This window comes from Phoca vitulina, unplaced genomic scaffold (genome assembly GCF_004348235.1).
Source record: "Phoca vitulina isolate PV1807 unplaced genomic scaffold, GSC_HSeal_1.0 scaffold8, whole genome shotgun sequence".
Taxonomy (NCBI): domain Eukaryota; kingdom Metazoa; phylum Chordata; class Mammalia; order Carnivora; family Phocidae; genus Phoca; species Phoca vitulina.
The window spans coordinates 7,062,684-7,074,023 of NW_022589711.1; the positions used below are offsets into that span (position 1 = coordinate 7,062,684).

Consider the following 11,340-nt stretch of genomic DNA (forward strand, 5'->3'; position numbering starts at 1 on the left):
TCTTCCCCTCCCCCCTCCCCCCACACAGATGGCATCACTTTAGATAACTAGTAACCCCTCCCTCTATAAAATCCAGACTTTGCAGAGAACAGCTGCCTAGCACCTGGATCATCTGCCCACCGGATCTCCTCCCTGTCAGTGAGTTACCCTGAATAAAGTTGTGTAGCGGTATGGAGTGGCTTGCTTTGTTTTTTGGTCTCAAAGTGCCTTCTTAGTGTGGAAGATGCTTTATTGCCCCTCCTCCACCTCTAACACCTCTGCTCACACACTTGCGAGCCTCTCTCATTATCAATATCCCCCACCAGAGTGATACATTTGTTACAATGGATGAATCTACATTGATACATCATAATCATCCAACCTCCGGAATTTACATTATGGTTTACAGAGTTGACATTCTTGGTAGTGTACATTCTATGGGTTTGGACAAATGTGTCATGACACGTATCCATCACTACAATATCATACAGAGTTTCCCTGCCTTAAAAATCCTCTGTGCTCTACTTATTCATCCGTTCCCTCTCTCTGCCTCATGGCAACCACTCATCATTTTACTGTCTCCATAGTTTGGGTTTTTACTGCTTCCATAGTTTTACTGTTCCCCTAGTTTTGCTTTTGCTTTTTTTTTTTTTTTTGGTCTGTGTGTGTGTAGAATCATACAGTATATAGCCCTTTCAGATTGGATTCTTTCACTTAAAAATATTCATTTAAGATTCCTCCATGTCTTTTCATGGCTGGGTATCTCATTTCTTTTTAGCACTGAATAATATTCCATTGTCCGGATATACTGCAGTTTATTTATTTATCCACTCACCTACTGAAGGACATCTTGGTTACTTCGAAGTTGTAGCAATTTTGAATCAAGCTGTTATAAACATCCATGTGTAGATTTTTGTGTAGACATAAGTTTTAAATTCCTTTGGGTAAATACTAAGGAGCACGATTGCTGGATCATATGGTAAGAGTATGTTTGGTTTTGTTACAGGATTTTTTCTCTGTCAGTGCCGAGAGGGTTGCCATCGGGTTTTCATGGGCTTGTTGGCGGGCTGTTTTAATCTGATTAACCCTCCCTGCGCCTGTCATCCAATCAGATTTTTGTTACCTATCTATCAGGTGCGAAAGGGTGGAGGGCTCCTCCCAGGGTGGTGTAAAATCCTTTTAAGGGTGGTTTCCTCTTTGGGGGGGAGGTGGGCTTGTCCCTGCCTGCCTGCCTTCCAACTATCCTTCATTAGTTTTATAAGAAATTGCTAAAACTGTCTTCCAAAATGGCTATACCATTTTGTATTGCCACTAGCAATGAATGAGAATTCCTCTTGCTATACTTCCTCACAGGCATTTGGTGTCGGTGTTCTGGATTTTAGCCATCCTAATAGAAAATGTAGAGGAATCTCACCATTGTTTTAATTTGCATTTCCTTGATGACATATGATGTTGAGCATATTTTCACATGCTTATTTGCCATCTATATATCTTCTTTGTGAGTTGTATATTAAGGTCTTTGTACATTTTTCAATTGGGTTGTTCATTTTCTTATTGTTGAGTTTTAAGACTTCTTTGTACATTTTGGGTAAGTTCTTTATCAGATGTCTCTCATAAATATTTTCTCACAGTCTGTGGCTTGGTCTTCTCATTCTCTTGGCGTTGTCTTTCAATGTGCAGAAGTTTTTAATTTTAATGAAGTCCAGCTTATCAATTATTACTTTCACGGATCATGCCTTTGGTGTTGTGTCTAAAAAGTCATGGTCATGCCAAATGTTGTCTAGGTTTTTTTCCCATGTTATTTTCTAGGAGTTTAATAGCTTTCCATTTTACATTTAGATCTATGATCCATTTTGAGTTGATTTTTGTAGAGGGTAAGATGATTGTCTTACCTTTTTTTTTTTTGCGTGTGACTCGAACTGAGCTGCTGGTGCTCCTGGCTGCCCTTCTGGCCGCAGCCTTGGGCTACTTCGCCAGGATCCACAGGCACAAAGGGGAGTGCTTCTTGGAGCAGGTCACCTTGGGCACCAAGATGGGCCTCATTTTCAAGATGGTGGAGGGCGGCTTCCTACTGACATGGATGTGGAGATGACAGGGCCTGATAATAAAAGAATTTATAAAGGAGACCGAGAGTCCAGTGGGAAATACACATTTGCTGCTCACACGCATGGAACACATTAGGTTTTGTTTTAGCAACAGGATGTCTACCATGATTCCAAAGATAGTGATGATCACCATTGATATTGGGGAGGCCCCCAAAGGACAAGACATGGAAATATAAGCTCACCAGAACAAGCTGGAAGAAATGACTAATGAGCTGGCAGGGGCGATGGCAGCTGTCAAACATGAACAGAAGTCCATGGAAGTTCAGGAGAGGATGCACAGAGCGATCAACAACAACACAAACAGCAGAGTGGTCCTTTGGTCCTTCATTGAAGCTCTTGTTCTAGTTGCCATGACATTGGGACAGATCTACTACCTGAAGAAATTTTTGAAGTCTGGAGTGCTGTTTAAAAAGCCTTTTTTGGGGGCGCCTGGGTGGCTCAGTCGGTTGAGGGTCTGCCTTCAGCTCAGGTCATGATCCCAGAGTTCCGGGATTGAGTCCCGCATCAGGCTCCCCGCTCAGTGGGGAGTCTGCTTTTCCCTCTGCCCTTCACCCCTCTGTTGCTCTGTTGCTCTCTCTCTCTCTCCCAAATAAATAAATAAAATCTTTTTTTTTAAAAAGCCTTTTTTGGATGATCTCAAAATCATAATTCACTGTTTACCAAACATCTTGGTCGTACTAATGTCATTAGTCTCTACATTTTTTTTCAGAATACTTATGTACAGTTATGTATTCACAGTGCATGTTTCTTTGTGATTAATAGATATTGGGGAAAACACCTTTTTAGAAAAGTTGTGAAAATTTGACACTCAATTGGAGTAATTTTTTATTTGAATTCTGCCTCCATTATACAGGCCTGTCAGAACTCAAACACTGTGACTGAAATACAGGTGTATAATCCCAATTATATCTTCTTTTCCTTTTGTTTTCATGATAAAATGCAGTCTGTTCAGACTAGTACTTTGCTGATAGTACTTTAACTAAAATGACTGCATTCTTTGGATCCTTTATCTTACAGTTCGAGTCATTAAAGATTCATTCTGTTGAGTCCTTATGAGAAAAAGCAGTCTGAATCTTGACATTTTCTACCCAGCCTATTGGCAGAGCTCTGACTGGAGCTTATGACCAGGTGGTACTTTTATACTTGTCTGTCTTGTGTTTTTCTTTAAAGATTTTTTTTTTTTTTTGACACAGAGACAGAGAGAGAGAGCACAAGCAGGGGAGATGGCAGGCAGAGGGAGAGGGAGAAGCAGACTCCCCGCTGAGCAGGGAGCCCGATGCGGGGCTCGATCCCAGGACCCTGAGATCATGACCTTAGCCGAAGGCAGACACTTAACAACTGAGCCACCCAGGCGCCCTGTCTTGTGTTTTTCTTTAAAGATAAAACCTAACCCAACAATGTTTTTCCCCCTAAATTTATATCTTGAACCTTAGGACTCAATGGCCTCCAAACTGAATTAATGATACAAGCAGCTAATAACAATTTGTTGGTTTCTACCTAACCTTGTAAGAAGTCTCTACTAAAGCCAGTTTTCTGGGTGTTGCAGCGAACAGTAGCTCTTCTCTTTCTATGCTGGCCCATCTGCTTTCTCCACTCCTGTCATGTAGGAAGTGTGCATTCATGTAATTGGAAAAAACTGGATTTCTGATGTCAAGGGTTAAAGTCTCTTGAATTTCACTGCCATGACATACAGCCACTATTTTATTTTTGATCAGTGGCATTTTGGCCACTGTTTAATTAGGGTACTGAACATCACTGTCAGTACTAGGATTTCGTTCTTGTTTTTCTTGGGACTTTCTTTTTTGGCACATGTGAATTTTGTTTTTTTGTAAAATGAAATGACTTTCTCTTGGTCTCTGATAATGAGTTTAAAATTAAAAGAGCATCTGGTTGTGGGATATAATCCAGGATTGTATTATGACTGATGTATACTAGTTACTTGTATATTTGTTTTGGATCTTTGCAAGGGAAAAACTAGAAGTAATGAGTTTTATATAATTAATTTAAATTTGTTACAGGTTTTCATGTTCAGGATAAACAATTTTTCAACCCGGGGTGAAAATACTTGCAACAGTATGAGGTGATTGTATTTTACCTTAAGATAACTGTTGCAATGCCATTTGGGATTTGTTTTGTTTTGTTTTGTTTTGTTTGTTTGTTTTTTTTGGTGTGTTTGAAAACACTGCAATATTTAGTTAAAAGATGTAAACTTAGAGTTAGTTGTTATCTAATCTGCCCTGGTTCAGTAAATAAATATTTCTTTTTAATAACAAACAAACAAAATTGGTTCTTAATGGATAGTTAGGAATCAGTACACGCAAAGAGAGAGGTATAGAAGAGAATGTAGCCTGATAGACTTATAGACTATGACTTAGGAGGGAAGAACAGAACAGATACAGGCGGGCCAGGTTACATGAAGTTTTGTGTATCACAGAAAAGGATTTACTCTAAACAGGAGCTATTTAAGATTCTCAGGTAAGAACAGGGCATGAGCATACTTGTGTCTTCAAAAAGTCATATCTCTTATGCTTTATTAAAGAGCTTGTCCCAACCCTGATGATGGGACCCTGGGCATATGAAGTAGGATAATAAAAGATGTTAGGTAAGCAAGGTGAGCACCTCCCAGAAGATGGAGAAATTCAGCACAGTGATGCATTGACATTTTGCCACAACAGCCTGGCAGGAGTGAAAGAAAAGTTTGTGTTGTATAGACGTGGCCTTCTAATGTGGCATAATACTTTTCATCCCTTCTTCTAAAACATGTTGAGACCCCCTTTCCAGCCCCATGAGAGCAAAAGTCTAGTGGAAGTACTAAAGGCAGCTCAAATGGAGTGAGGGGCAAAACAAGAGAAACAATTAAGGACTACTGTGAATCATCCACTTAACAATCTATGGGTTTTATTTTAGAGGTCATAATAGGCTTTCTTCCCAGCAATAGCAGGGACGTGAGGGAAATGGCAGGATGAGTTGACCTACGTAGTAGAGGTAAATCTGGACAGTTCCTGCTCTTTGAGCAGCTACTAGTAGGATTGGTTTGCAGATCCATGCCTGCCAAACATGCATATTCTAAATAAGTTAGGTCCATCCTCTCTAGGTCTGAATTGTATCATATCTCTGTCATTTGTTCTCCAGAATAAGGATATTTTTTATTTGTTCTGTTTTTGTTTGTTTCTTGTTGTTGTTGTTTTTTAATAGAGATCATGATAAGGGGTCTTCAATGTTCTTTTTATTTTCTCTTTTTTCCTAGGAAAAAATCACTGACTCACAACTATATATATCTGCTTACATCCCTGTGTGGGGGAGGAGAAAGGGTTAGAAATCTCTCTATTTTTCTCATTCAGAAAATTCAGGTTTTCATGGGAGCACAATTGAATATATAAATTGAATATGTAAGTTAGGCTGTGAATAAAAATAAAGTATCTACTTATATTTATTAATCATACATACTATGTAAGAAATTTAGATTTCTTAGACATTTTTAGAAATTCTCACACTTAGAAATTCTCACATTTCATGAAATAATTTAATCAAACTCTTCACATACATTTTTTATATCAATGTCTTTTTACCACTTAAATCCCCTTTAGTGTTACTTAACAGGGTTTTCTAGGCCATACTTTTCATGTCTGTCTAAATTGTCTGAGTTATAGAACTTTTGAAATCTGTGTATAAGGTGTCACAAGGAATTCCCTTGTTTAAGGGTTTAATCTCTTGACATGACATGGAATCAAAATGTACTAAAAGGACATATATCCAGAATTCCCTGCCCTGGAGTCAAAGCTATCACCAATTTCTTCTTTATGTCACTGGAATTAAAATTTTCATTTAAGTAATCATTAAAGTTGTGTTTAATTGCAATTTTGATGTCACACCATTAGGAATAATCATTGTCTTTGATACATTAATCCTCCCCCCCTCCCTTTTTTTGGTAGCTTGACTCTGATGGGTCTAAAACTGTCCTAGATTGGGGTAAAGGAGCCAGGACTTTATATACCCACATTGACCAGTCTTTGGATATGATTTATCTCTGAGAAGGGTCTGTGAACTTGGATGAGATGTTTTTATTCAGCTGTGACTTTACTGCAAGGTGTCAGCTGTCAGCACCCCTAGCTGCTGGGAGAATGGTGCTTTAGTCCTGAAGAAGGCATCTGGATGGCAGAGCACAGCCTTGGTAAGCAGAGCCAGAACGTGGGGGATGGATGGTAGTTAGGTCCTTAGTTGACCATCTGTCCACACAAGCTGCTGCTGGTCTCTTCTTTGTCCATCCCCACATGGCTCATTGAGGCCCACAAGCCCAATATTGCTTCTTTCTCATACTTGGAGTGCAAAAATCCTGTCATGAGTCTGCCGATGGCCCTTTCTGCCTAAACACCATTGTAGTTTTTGTCTTTTTTTTTTTTTTCCCCCTGGACCTTTACATCTCATGAGATATTTCTAGGAAATTGCTTCTAGGTCTTCTCTGCTGACCAAGGGACCTTCTGTTTCCCCCTCCTCTCAACCACAGAGAAGGAATGTAGAGGTGTGGAGAGTAGATTTTTTTCCTAACCTGGGGAAAATCTGTCTCCTTTCACATTTATACAGTGTTTCTCATTCACCAAAATACTTTACTCCACCAGTTCCTTGATTCTTTTAAATTCTCCCTAAGGTCTAAGTTTTTAGAAGTTAAAAGTCAGAAAGAATTGTAGGTTACTATTCCTTTCCATACAATGCTTTCTTTCCATTCCTCTAAATTAGTGAACCCGGAATCACTTTGCTCCTAGAACTGGGCAAGAAGACCTAGAAAAGTACTGGAAGAAAAATAAAAACCAAAAACCAACAACCCAAAATTAACACCACAAAAACACCACAGTCACTATATTTGTACTATAGGGCGGTAATGAAATGAAAAGAAGGGAACGGTTTCAAGAAATAAGAAGGAGAGAAAATCCACATAACATTATCAACCTTCATCACATTGCATTCAGATTGTTTGTGGTGTAGTTTCTCCATTACAACTCAGTTCCTTAAAAGTAGGGATTAAGTATTTTCATTAATATATCTCCAGTATCTAGGGGGTACTTAGCATATAATAATATCCTGTGTGTCTTATTCAAATTTCAAGTGACTCCAAAGTTACCTGTTTCTAGCCTATTTCCCTGGTTCTCTAAAGAAAAACTAAGTGCTCTCTCTTCTGTACTTCCAGGTATAGTCTATACACCTGTACTATAGCATTCATGATTTTTCTTTGTGATCGTTTATCTCCATCACCTATCTCCTGCATTAGACCGAGAGCTCTTCAAAGCCAGAAGATATGAACTATTCATCTTTCTTTTAGTGATGTTTACTGATTAACTGACTCTTCAATCCAGGGGTGACATTCATAGTTACAGTAACATAGATGAGTTATTAAGTTCTATGCTGTGTACCACTGACACCTCAGTCTGTAGCAAAATTTAACTAATTTTTTAAAAGCAGAGAAGTGGGTCATATATATTGGAAATGTATATATTAAGTTAGTTAAATCATGAGATGGGTTTAAATTTCAGCTCCCTGGAACACCTTACCTAATCAGAACAATTCATTATCTAAAACTGCCATATAAACAAGAATTTTTTAAAAGAAATCCCAAACAACCTTGAGGTTTTATCTTTTTAATGTTATTATGAATTGGATTTTAGAGGGTATAAGGTCAAGTTTTACCAGTAAAACATACAACACATTGTCACAAGAGGGCAGCCTTTTAACATGAATTGTTCCTCAACCTGCATGCATTCCTTGAAATTTTAGGACAGTTACTTAAAGCTGCACAAGTAAATAATAAAACAATACAAAACATTCAAGCAGAGACTTTGCTAAATTCATGCATGTTGGCTTTTTTCTTCCTTACTGCTGACAAAAAATATTTCAAATCTATAAAGAAAACGAGGTCTGAATTGTCTCATGTAGAAAGATGGCTTTACACAGATTATACCTTTCATGCGCCAAGTCGGTGGTAGGTCAATGGCTGAACTGAGTGCACCGAAGTTTTGTATGACCAAATGTGTCTAACTGAGCAAGGGCAAGCTGGAGGCCTCCAGACTGATATATTAGCCATGGGCAAATTAATATCATTGGATTGTTTGTTTCTAATTTTTAAACTTTTAAATGTCTAAAGATACAATGCTATTAGATACATTGATAAAGACTAAATTGCAAGATGTCTTAGTGTATGGCTGGGCTTGGTCTGTAACACAGCTGAATAGAGTTACTTCTCCCAAAGTCATGAGATATTTCCAGGAGTAGCACATGGTGTTATAACCACCTGATCCCACCTTGCCCCACCTTGCTCCAATTTGGGTTTCTTTTCTTACTGAACTGGAAACTCTCCCAGCCAACTGTCTGTGGCTTCACAAGCCCTCCAGCTGATTCTAATTGAGGACTATTAGCAGCGACTGGCAGAGAGTAACAAAGAACCAAATCTCCCTGTGTGGTTTAAAGACTGCATCTAGTTTTTCAGCCTTAATAGCTCTCTCTTATCCACAGGCTGGCCCTTTAGCTGCCCTCCCCTCCTCTTTTCCTGCTCCTGACACACCAATATCCAAAGGCTATACTTGCCTCCCTCTCTCTAGGACCAATCCTGACCTATGGCAGAAAGGATTGAAAGACCTCGTTTTTTGAAGTTGCTTTTGTGCATCACCTCTGACAGTTGTAGAGTATTCCAGTTATAATCATGAGACAGAGGAGTCTCTCTGTGACCTCGTCCTGGACACTGCTCTCAAAAAACAGTGAGGCACTTAATCAAACCAAGGTATGTCATGCAGTGGGTGGAGTGACAAGGGAGCTTGGTAATGATCCTGTGGACCTGAGATAAGAAATGTGTGTTCTACAGACCTGGCAGATCTGAAGAGGATTTGTGGTTGTGCTTGGGACAAAGTGGGCACAGCAGTGATCTTCAGGGACTAATGACTGAGACCGAAGGAGTGAGTCTATCTCGGTGGTTAACATTTGGTGCTACTTCCAGCCCACTGTGAAATCTTAACAACTAGGACACTCCTGTCTGGTGCCTGGAATCTAGATGCAGTTCTGGGAAGAGGATGGAGGAGAATCTGAATTGATAATTAAATTTTGCCACCTAGTGGCTATGTATATGCCATGTACATGCGACTAGTCACTGTCATCCATTTGGTGGCAACTTACAGCAGATCTCAGCCTTGTACTAGGAGGGACTGACTTTCTTAGTAAAAAGTAATCCTTTCCTTTATACATTTATAAAATGATGGAAACATCACACACCTGTCAAGCCATATGCAAACATGGAGCACACTATGATCTTTACCCCTAAAGATTTATAACATGTACACAGCTGATCTTCATGTGAGATGGAGTGGAATTTGTTTAAATTAGTGAGATTTTAAAAATCTTTATTTTACATACTGATAACAAAAATCATAATAACTCATCAATTTTCAACCTAAAATATAAATTTTTAATGCATTTTGAATTTCATTAAACTTATTTTATATTAAGGGAGAAGCTCATTAAATTTTTTGGAAGAGCTAAAGCAAAAGTTTAAAATATAAATTACTAGGAAAGTTGGATAGAATATCAGCAAAATATGTAAAGTTGTATTGAAAACATTTCATCTCTACATAATAAGGCACTGAATCTAATCACTATAGGCCATTTTGGTCTCAAACTAGAAAAAAATCTGATTAAAGCTGAAGAGAATTACTAATGGCAATATTTAAAAAAATTATATGTGCATATATATATATATAATGTATGATATGAACTTGGTTAACTTTTCACATTATCTCTATAATTCAAAGCCTTATGCCCCATGAATCAGTATTTTATGCATTGAATGTAATTAGATAAATTTATCAATTTGTGACTTAAGGATTTTAGATGAGCAAACTCCAAAAGAAATACTTGTAAATTAAATATTTTTGAAAGGCATTGATAATACATTTTTAACACCAGAAGATTATTAACCTAAAAATTAAACCATTTCTATGCAACGTGGTATAGTCATTTCCTATGTATTAGTCAGATAGGGGCCTAAATGTAAAAGCAGTAGGGAATTCCATGGAATGATGTAGCTCCACCGTTGAGACTTGAAATTTCTTTTTGATTCTAGACTGATGTACTTCTCTTCCTCTCTTTAAATGAACAGCAAATTTACTTAGGTAATTTTAAGTGAAATTCCTGGGTCCGGAATATAACTAAAAATATAATCTTTTATCAATAAGTATTGGTTAAATAAATGGATATATTATACTCTCTAAGTAACTAAGTGGTCGAGTTTATAGTCAAAACTTGCTTTTATACAGAAAGGAAGAGTAAAGAAATTGAATGAGGTGGATGTAGTTGAACAAGACAGAGGTTTGTAAGTCTGTAAATCTTCACGGTGGAAACACTGGGGACTTTAAAACAAGAAAGTTAGAAGTCTGAGTATTATCCATTAAGATACGGATTCAGTTCTTATAGATATTTTAAAATTTTCAAGAAAATCTGTGGTTTTTAAGTAATGGAAAAAGCAAATGATGTGACAATAAACATTCCAGTTAATTTAGAGAATTTAATTAAATTTCGTGTTTAGAAAGTATACAATTTAACCAATATTTTTTCCTCTCTATTCTTCCTTTTGAAAAAAAATTCTTAATCTATCTTCAAGTTTACTGATATTTTCTTCTACTATGTCCAGTAAGCCTACCTAGTAAATTTTTCATATTCGATATTGTATTCATCAGTTCTAGCATTTCTATTTTCTTTTTTCTATAGTTTATATTTCTCCCTGGAAATTCCCCATATATTTGTATGTATGATCATCTATTTCTTTCATTCTTGAACATACTTTTACTAGCTAATTTAAAGTCCTTGTCTTCTAATCCCCAAATGTAGGCCATCTCAGTGCATCTGTCCATGGTCTACTTTTTTCCCATGTATTACATTTTCCTATGTCTTTTTACATCTAGCTATTTTTAATTATGAAATGGATTTGGGCCTGATACATTGTAGAGACTCTGGGTTCTGTTATTTTTCTTTGAGGAGTGACTCTTTTCTAGTATTACTTATCTATCTGTAACTCAAACACCAAACCTTCAAATCTTCCTAGTGCGCAGTAGTTGAAATCATTGCTCTGTTCTAGTCCCTCAGCTATTGCTTTCTGCTGGGGTCTATGGAGTCTCCTCTATGCATGTGCAATTTAGGGGTCACTGATAATCTGTATGGATTTTTATGAATATTTCAGATCTTCACTATCTGTGACATTCTCTTCTGTGACTTTCATTTGAAT

At 37.5% G+C, this 11,340-nt stretch overlaps 1 pseudogene; it reads left to right on the forward strand.

The window, feature by feature from the left end:
* The first annotated feature begins 1,858 nt into the window (after window positions 1-1,858).
* LOC116633628 lies at window positions 1,859-4,168 on the forward strand (annotated as a pseudogene).
* The last annotated feature ends 7,172 nt before the right edge of the window (window positions 4,169-11,340 follow it).